This window comes from Sapajus apella, unplaced genomic scaffold (genome assembly GCF_009761245.1).
Source record: "Sapajus apella isolate SASKATOON/1434 unplaced genomic scaffold, GSC_monkey_1.0 scaffold6, whole genome shotgun sequence".
Classification (NCBI taxonomy): Eukaryota; Metazoa; Chordata; class Mammalia; order Primates; family Cebidae; genus Sapajus; species Sapajus apella.
Window position 1 is genome coordinate 11,382,955 of NW_022436946.1, and position 8,862 is coordinate 11,391,816.

At 43.4% G+C, this 8,862-nt stretch overlaps 1 long non-coding RNA gene across 1 annotated transcript in view; it reads left to right on the top strand.

Annotated features, from left to right (window-relative positions):
- The window catches only part of LOC116549218, a 45,468-nt gene extending 37,014 nt beyond the window's left edge, over window positions 1-8,454 (top strand). Inside the window, exon 2 of the long non-coding RNA XR_004267754.1 lies at window positions 7,732-8,454. This is a non-coding gene — a long non-coding RNA (uncharacterized LOC116549218). The remainder of the gene's footprint in view (window positions 1-7,731) is intronic.
- Window positions 8,455-8,862: the final 408 nt, after the last annotated feature.

Here is an 8,862-nt window from a genome sequence, read left to right on the forward strand (position 1 = left end):
ATCTCGGCTCACTGCAGCCTCTGCCTCCCGGGTTCAAGTGATTCTCGTGCCTTGGCCTCCTGATTAACTGGCACTCCAGTCACCTACCACCACACCCAGCTAATTTTGTATTTGTAGTAGAGACGGGGTTTTGCCTTGTTGATCAGGCTGGTCTCGAGCACCTAACCTCAAGTGATCCACCCGCCTTGGCCTCCCAAAGTGCTGGGATTACAGGCGTGAGCCACCTTGCCCAGCCTGCCCGCTCTTGAGGTGAGATACCGAGAGAGAAAATGAGGAAAAGCCTATGTGGAATCATTTGCATCACAAGTCAGACGCGAGAAAGGAGAGGTACGCAAAAGCTTTCCAGTGCATATATCGATACATGCAGCTCCTTGCACTCAAGGACAACAACGCAGCCAGACATCAAAAAATATCTGAAGTCAAGTACCTGAAATCCCATCAGGTGCTCTCTCCACATCTGTATTTCTATATGTTTCTGCTTCATTTTTCTTTCTCGACAATACAGCTTTCTTTGCTTCACAAGTACAAGATGGGTGGAAAATGACCATTTCATCTCTTTTGTGTTTACCTGTTTCCTACTGAATATAGCAACTGAACAGTTCCAAGTCCAAATACCCTGTAAAGGAAATCTGCTTGCTTCAGGTTGGGTCCAGTATCAAGGGCTAATGGAGTAGAATCATGTCATTCTAACATAGTTGCTAAGAATTTGGTTCTATGGATTGGGTATAGGGCAGGGTTTTTGGCAGGGTTTTTGGCAAACTCCCTTGGCGGGGGGACTGCCTTTTAAGGTACCCGCTACATTAATCAAGCTCGTCAAAACCTTATTCTTTCTATCTTTCGTGTAATGCTGAGAAAGTCTTACTGTACTCCATGATTGTATAAACATTCATTTTACATTTTCTTCGTGTGTGTGTGTGTGTGTGTGTGTGTGTGTGTGTATTTATTTATTTATTTTTTTTGAGACAGAATCTTGCTCTGTCATTCAGGCTAGGTACAGTGGGATGATCATGGCTCACTGTAGCCTCAAACTCCTGATCTCAAGCAATTGTCCTCCTTCAGCCTCCTGAGTAGCTAGGATTTCAGGTGCCACCACCACACCAGGCTATTTTAAAAAATTTTTTGTAGGGACAGGGTCTTGCTATATGTTGTCCAGGCTGGTCTCGAGTCACCCTCCTGCATCAGCCTCCCAAAGTGTTGGGATTATAGGCGTGAGCCACTGTGCTCAGCCTTCTAATATTTTTATGATTTCTTTTTTTTTTTTAAGTATTTAATCCATCTGGAATCTATTTAGGTACAAATTATGAAATAAGGACCCAACTTTTGAAAATATGATTAGTTATCTCACCACCAATTATTTAATAATTCATTTTCTTCCCACTGATTTAAAATCCCCAATTTTTTAATACACCAAATTATACACACACACATACACACACACACTCACACATGCATGCACGTGGCAGTGTGTGGGTAATATTACTTCTGATCTTTTCCACTGCTTACTTCATTACTGCTTTAAATATATATTTCATATAACTAGTAATACTTTATAACTAGTTTGAAAACAAGTACTCCCACTGGTTTTAAATTTCTTTAGAGGGCCGGGCACTGTGGCTCACACCTGTAATCCCATCACTTTGGGAAATTGAAGCAGGAGTATTCTTTGAGCTCAGGAGATCAGCCTGGGCAACATGGCAAAACCTCATCTCTATAAAAAATACAAAAATTGGTTGGGTGGGGTGGCACACCTGTAGTCCCAGCTATTTGCTTGAGCCTGGGAAGTCAAGGCTGTAGTGAGTTATGATTGCACCATTGTATCCAGCCTGGGTGACAGAGCAAAACCCTGTCTCAAAAAAATTTAAAAAATTCTTCTAGAGGAACAACTTACACACACACACACACACACACACACACACACACACACACACACATATACATGTAATCTAGCAGTTTCTTACGCATACCAGACAATGATAATGATTACAGTTTATATATAAGAATACAGATGCATGGTTAAATATAAGATATATATTACTATAGCTTTCATAAATTGCATATCATCTGGAAAAGATTATATCAATCTATTGATACATGTTTCTGTTTGATAGTTTCCATGGTAATCAGGTAGCTTTTATTATTGTTTTAAGTAATTTCTCTTCCTGAGAGAGGATTACACATATTTCTGCCCATAATAACTCACAGTGCCTTTGATAAGGTTTGGCTGTGTCCCCACCCACATCTCATCTTGAATTGTACTCTCATAATTCCCATGTGTTGTGGGAGGGACCCAGTGGGAGATAATTTGAATCATGAAGGCAATTTCCCGCATGCTGTTCTTGTGGTAGTGAATAAGTCTCATGAGATCTGATGGTTTTATCATGGGTTTCCGCTTTTGCATCTTCCTTATTTTTTCTTGCCATGGCCATGTAAGATGTGCCTTTCACCCCCCGCCATGATTCTGAGGCCTCCCCAGCCATGTGGAACTGTAAGTCCAATTAAACCTCTTTTTCTTCCCTGACTCGGATGTGTCTTTATCAGCAGTGTGAAAATGGACTAATACAGTAAATTGGTACTAGTCGAGTAGGGCATTGCGGAGAAGATACCTGAAAATGTGGAAGCAACTTGGAACTGGGTAACAGACAGAGGTTGGAACAGCTTGGAGGGCTCAGAAGAAGATAGGAAAATATGGGAAAGTTTGGAACTTCCTAGAGAGTTGTTGAACGGCTTTGACCAAAAGCCTAAAGCGATATGGACAATAAGATCCAGTCTGAGGTGGTCTCAGATGGAGATGAGGAACTTGTTGGGAACTGGAGTAAAGGTGACTCTTATGTTTTAGCAAAGAGACTGGTGGCATTTTGCCCCTGCCGTAGAGATTTGTGGAACTTTGAACTTGAAAGAGGTGATTTAGGGTATCTGGAGGAAGAAATTTCTTTTTTTTTTTTTCTCCCTCGAGACAGAGTCACCCAGGCTGGAATGCAGTGACGCCGTCTCAGCTCACTGCAACCTCCGCCTCCTGGGTTTAAGCAATTCCCTTACCTCAGCCTTCAGAGTAGCTGAGATTACAGGCATCCACGATGACACCCAGCTAATTTTTGTATTTCCAGCAATGATGGGGTTTCACCACGTTGGCCAGGCTACTCTTGATCTCCTGACCCTGTGATCTCTCCGCCTCAGCCTCCCATAGTTCTGGGATTGCAGGTGTGAACCACTACACCCGGTGGAGGAAGAAATTTCTAAGCAGCAAAGCATTCAAGAGGTGACTTGAGTGCTGTTAAAGGCATTCAGTTTTATAAGGGAAGCAGAGCATAAATGTTTGAAAAATTAGCAGTCTGACAATATGATAGAAAAGAAAAACTCATTTTCTGAGGAGAAATTCAAGACGGCTGCAAAAATTTGCATAAGTAAGGAGGAGCCAAATGTTAATCCCCCAGACAATGGGGAACATGTTTCTGGGGAATGTCAGGGGTCTTCACAGCAGCCCCTCCCATCACAGGCCCAGAGGCCTGGGAGAAAATGGTTTTATAGCCCAGGCCCAGGGTCCCTGTGCTGCGTGCAGCCTAGGGACTTGGTGCCTTGTGTCCCAGCTGCTCCAGCCGTGGCTGAAGGGGGCCAACATAGAGCGTGGGCCATGGCTTCAGAGGGTGCAAGCCCCAGGGCTTGGCAGCTTCTACGTGGTGTCGAGCCTGTGTGTCAAGAATTGGGATGTGGGAACCTCTGCCTAAATTACAGAAAATGTTTAGAAACACCTGGATGCCCAGACAGAAGTTTGCTGCAGGGGTGCCTCTGCTAGGGCAGTCCAGCGGGAAATGAGGAGTCAGAGCCCCCAATATAGAGTCCTTCCTGGGGCACCACCTAGTGGAGCTATGAGAAGGCCACTGTCCTCCAGATTCCAGAATGGTAGATTGACCAACAGCCTGCGCGGTGCACCTGGAAAAGCGGCAGACATTCAATGCCAGCCGGTGAAAGCAGCTGGGAGGGAGGCTGTACCTGTAAAACCACAGGGGTGGAGGTGCCCAAGACCATGGGAACCCACCTCTTGCACCAGCATTACCTGGATGTGAGACCTGGAGTCAAAGGAGATCGTTTTGGAGCTTTAAAATTTGACTCCCCCACTCGATTTCAGACTTGCATGGGTCCTGTAATCCCTTTGTTTTGGCCAATTTCTCCCATTTGGAATGGTTGTATTTACCCAATACCTGTACCCTCATTGTATCTAGGAAGTAACTAGCTTGCTTTTGATTTTACAGGCCATAGGTGAAGGGACTTACCTTGTCTCAGATGAGACTTTGGGCTGTGGACTTTTGGGTTAATGCCGAAATGATCTAAGACCTTGAGGGACTGTTGGGAAGGCATGATTGGTTTTGAAATGTGAGGACATGAGATTTGGAGGGGTCAGGGGTGGAATGATATGGTTTTGCTATGTCCCCACCCAAATCTCATCTTGAATTATACTCCCATAATTCCCATGTGTTGTGGGAGGCACCTGGTGGGAGATAATTTGAATCATGGAGGCAGTCTTTATCAGCAGCATGAAAACAGACTAATATAGCCGTCTACGGAAAAACCACACATTCCTGCTCCATTGATATTGGTCTTAGCCGTGTGGCTTGTTTTGGCTTGATGGCATGTGAGCAGGTGTGACTTGCATTATGTCAAAATAAAAGTGTTAATTGTTCTTGTGTGTTTTTGCCAATTCTCTCCTCTTTTCCCTGTGCCCTGAGAATGGCACATCTCAGATACTGAAGAACACAGTTAGAGCAAGAGAAGAATTGCCATCAGCCCATGACTGATGAGCAATATGAATGAGAAACCATCTTTCATTGTTTAAAACCATTGTGATTTGGGGGTTGTTACTGCAACCTTCCTAGTAAACACTGACGATGACACCTGGCATGCTCACTGTTGACAGTCACATTTTGACTGCAATTATCGTTTGAGTCAATCTGGCTGACATAGCTATCTTTTATAATAATCCAAAGCAGTTTTTTTAACTCAAGACATCTTATAAATATAGCAAAAAAAAAAAAAGATTAAGATTAATTAGAATAACTGAGACCTCAGTGGGCATAAAGCACATAAATTTTACTCAACAATTTTCTTAAATATAGTCAAGCTGGCTGGGTGCAGTGGCTCATGCCTGTAATCCTAGCACTTTAGGAGGCAAAGGTGGGCAGATCACCTGAGGTTGGGAGTTTGAGACCAGCCTGACCAACATAGAGAAACCCTGTCTCTACTAAAAATACAAAATTAGCTATGCATGGTGGTGTATGCCTGTAATCCCAGCTACTCGAAAGGCTGAGGCAGGAGAATCACTTGAACCCAGGAGAATCACTTGAACCCAGGAGGCAGGAGGTTGCGGTGAGGCAAGAACGCGCCATTGCACTTCAGCCTGGGCAGCAAGAGCGAAACTCTGTCTCAAAATACATGTGTATATATAGTCAAGCTGTTAAGCTCTTTAGGTTGTTAAGTAAAAGAGACATCCTTCAGCAAGACCTAGCAACGATGATTATTATAAATATATATTTGGCAAAAAGAGACACAGAATCTTAAAGAAACTTAAGACCAATAGATATCTTCAGAATCTGGACTGATTCCACGGCAGCTAGGGGACAGTGCTTTATCACTGTCACTTGAGTGCTGTGGTATTATTAACATGGCTCGGATACTCTTGATCTCTGTTCCTCTTAGTGTCTTTTTGCTTGTCTTTCTGCCCCCAGCTGACTTCCTTATGGTTTATTCTGCATCCTTTCCCTTCTTCAAAGCTTCTGCTTTAACTACCATTTCTGATTTTTCATACCTTTATCTTGCTCATAAGTTTGGTTTGTTCCAGGCTCCTCCTGCCCCTTCCCTTCTTCTAGGATATCTTTTTTTTTTTTTTTTTTTTTTTTTTTTTTGAGATGGAGTCTTATTCTGTCGTCGCAACTGGAGTACAGTGGCACGATCTCGGCTCATTGCAACCTCTGCCTCCTGAGTTCAAGTGATTTTCCTGCCTCAGCCTCCCAAGCTGGGACTACAGGTCTGCGCCACCACGCCCAGCTAATTTTTGTATTTTTAGTAGAGACGGGATTTCACTATGTTGGTCAGGATGGTCTCAATCTCTTGACCTCATGATCGGCCCACTTTGGCTTCCCAAAGTGCTAGGATTACAGGTGTGAGCCACCGCGCCTGGTCTGGGATATCCTTTAAACTTCACTTCCACGATGAATTGCCTCATGTATACTCTCCCATTTCAAATTCCTGAGATTTTGTTCAACCCAGCTCTAGTGGGTTAAATAGTCTCTCCCTCCAATATTCATGTCCACTTGGAGCCTCAGAATGGGGATTTTTTGTTTTGTTTTGTATGTTTGTTTTGAGACAGTCTCGCTCTTGTCACTCAGGCTGGAGTGCAGTGGCGAGATCACATCTCACTGCAGCCTTGACCTGCTGGGCTCAAGCAGTCCTCCCACCTCAGCCTCCTGAGTAGCTGAGACTATTGGCACATGCCGTGACACCCAGCTTATTTTTGTATTTTTTGCATAAATGGAATCTCACTCTGTTGCCCAGCATGGTCTTGAACTCCTGGGCTCAAGCAGTCCCCCCCCTCTTGGCCTCTCAATGTGCTGGGATTACAGGTGTGAGCCACTGCAACCAGCCTAAAACCCAATCTTTATTGCATCTCTTTCAGCTAACCAACTGACTCTTTTAAAACAAATAATTTAATATATTACGATAAATATAGATTGATGTACATTATTTTCTTATTTACTAATGATTATTACAGATTAATTGATAGTAATTTGAGCCTGAAAATTAGTGGGCTGTGTAGGAACAGACAGTAGGGGCCAGGTGTGGTGGCTCATGCCTATAATCCCAACACTTTGGGAGGCCGAGATGGGCAGATCATGAGGTTAGCATGTCAAGACCATCCTGGCCATGGTGAAACCCTGTCTCTACTAAAATACAAAAAATTAGCCGGATGTGGTGGTGCCTGTAGTCCCAGCTATTCAGGAGGCTGAGGCAGGGGAATCACTTGAATCCGGGAGATGGAGGTTGCAATGAGCCGAGATCATGCCACTGCACTCCAGGCTGGCGAAAGAGCAAGACTCCATCTCAAAAAAAAAAAAAAAAAAAAAAAAAAAGGAACAGGCAGTAGGATAAGTCTAGCCCATGCGCCATAGTTTGCCAACTCCTGCTGTAGAAAAGATTGCTTGTTCACCAAAAATCAATCTTATTTTCCTAATAGGACACTAATTTCCTTTTGGGAACCTTTCCCCTAGTCCCGCCTGTCATTGAAAATGATCAGTGTGCACACTTGCGGTAATGCCACAGAAGCATGGGGCCCTCGCTACAGCGATTGGCTCCATCCGAGTGAATATTACAGTTACATGGTATCTACTTTTCCTTTTTCTCTTCTTTTCTTTCTTTCTTTTTTTTTTTTTTTTTTTTTTGAGACAGGGTCTTTTTCTGTCGCCCAGGCCGGAGTGCAGAGGCGAGATCATGGCTCTGTGTAGCCTTGACCTCTGAGGCTCAAGCAATCCTCCCATCTCAGCCTCCCGAGTAGCTAGGACCACAGACACATGCTGTAGTACCTGGCTGATTTTTAAAATTTTGGGTAGAGACAAGATCTCTCTAGGTTGCCCAGGCTGTTCTCAAATTCCTGGGCTCAAGCAATCCAACTGCCTCGGACTCTCAAAGTGCTGACGTGACAGGCTCAGCCACCCTGCACCCCGCCTTGTTTTTCTTTTTCCACAGGAACCTGTGGTGATAAGGAAGATGTGAGCCTGGAGATACAGAAGCTAGCACATGAATGCTAAAAATGAAGCTGACGCAGCAAAAGGCAGTGCCAAGGAACTAAAAGAAAACACATTTTGATTACGTTTTTGGAGTGCCTGGGTCAAGCAGTTCATGACACTGAGGCTTTTCTGCTACCTTAATAAATACTTTTTCCTTCCCACTAAGGTGAGTTTGTTCTGGCCTCTCTATCACTCACAACAACTGGTTACTAACTGAAGCAACCTTTCTTACCTCTTACACTCATTACACCCATAAAACAGAAACAACATTTAAACTTGGATCTCAACACAACTACCAAAGCAGAAAAGTTCAAATCAACAAGTCATTCATGGATAATGTTTGACTGAAACTGCATTTCTCCTCCAACCTGAGTGTGGTGTTGGCGAAATGTTGCGTGTTGATTCTGCATGCCTTTGTGTTCTACACGTAGGGTGTGTGCTGTGTAATGAATCGTTTCTTTATCATTTTTCTCAGCTTGAATGGTTGCATCACCTCCATTCACAGAGCTCACTGTGATGGCATTCAACCTTGTCTCGGTACAAGTGTGTCATTTACATAATAGTTGCCTCTGTACTTTCCTTGGTAACTTAAACAAAGAAGACCATCACTCACTGTGCTTGCCTTTCAAATTATATTTGATATCTAATTAAAGTCTCATTTTATTAAATTTCTGAAGCCAAAGTCTTTGACCTATGAAAGCGTGTTTCAATTATGAATGGAAAAGAGAAGCTTTGTGTTATTAGCAGGAAAAGAATTCAAGTGTGGTGGCTGTGTCAATGCCATTGGGACATGCCAGTGCTCAGTAACTCAACAGGCAAGCCTACTAGACCTGCTTTACTCATTTGCGGCCTTGTTTCTTCACTTTCTACTGACTCCCACCTGTGTTTCATAATTCTCTACATTGGTGTGGTTTATTGCTTCTAATAGGGATCTGAAACTCATTGTGCAACTTGTCAGAGTCGCTTTGTGTAAAATACATAAAGTCTTCCTACTGTTAGAATGCTGTAATCTGGACCTACCAACCTGAACAAGTGAACAAATGTACTGTTCATTTTAACCAGCAGTGGTGTTTTAGTTACCTGTTTATCT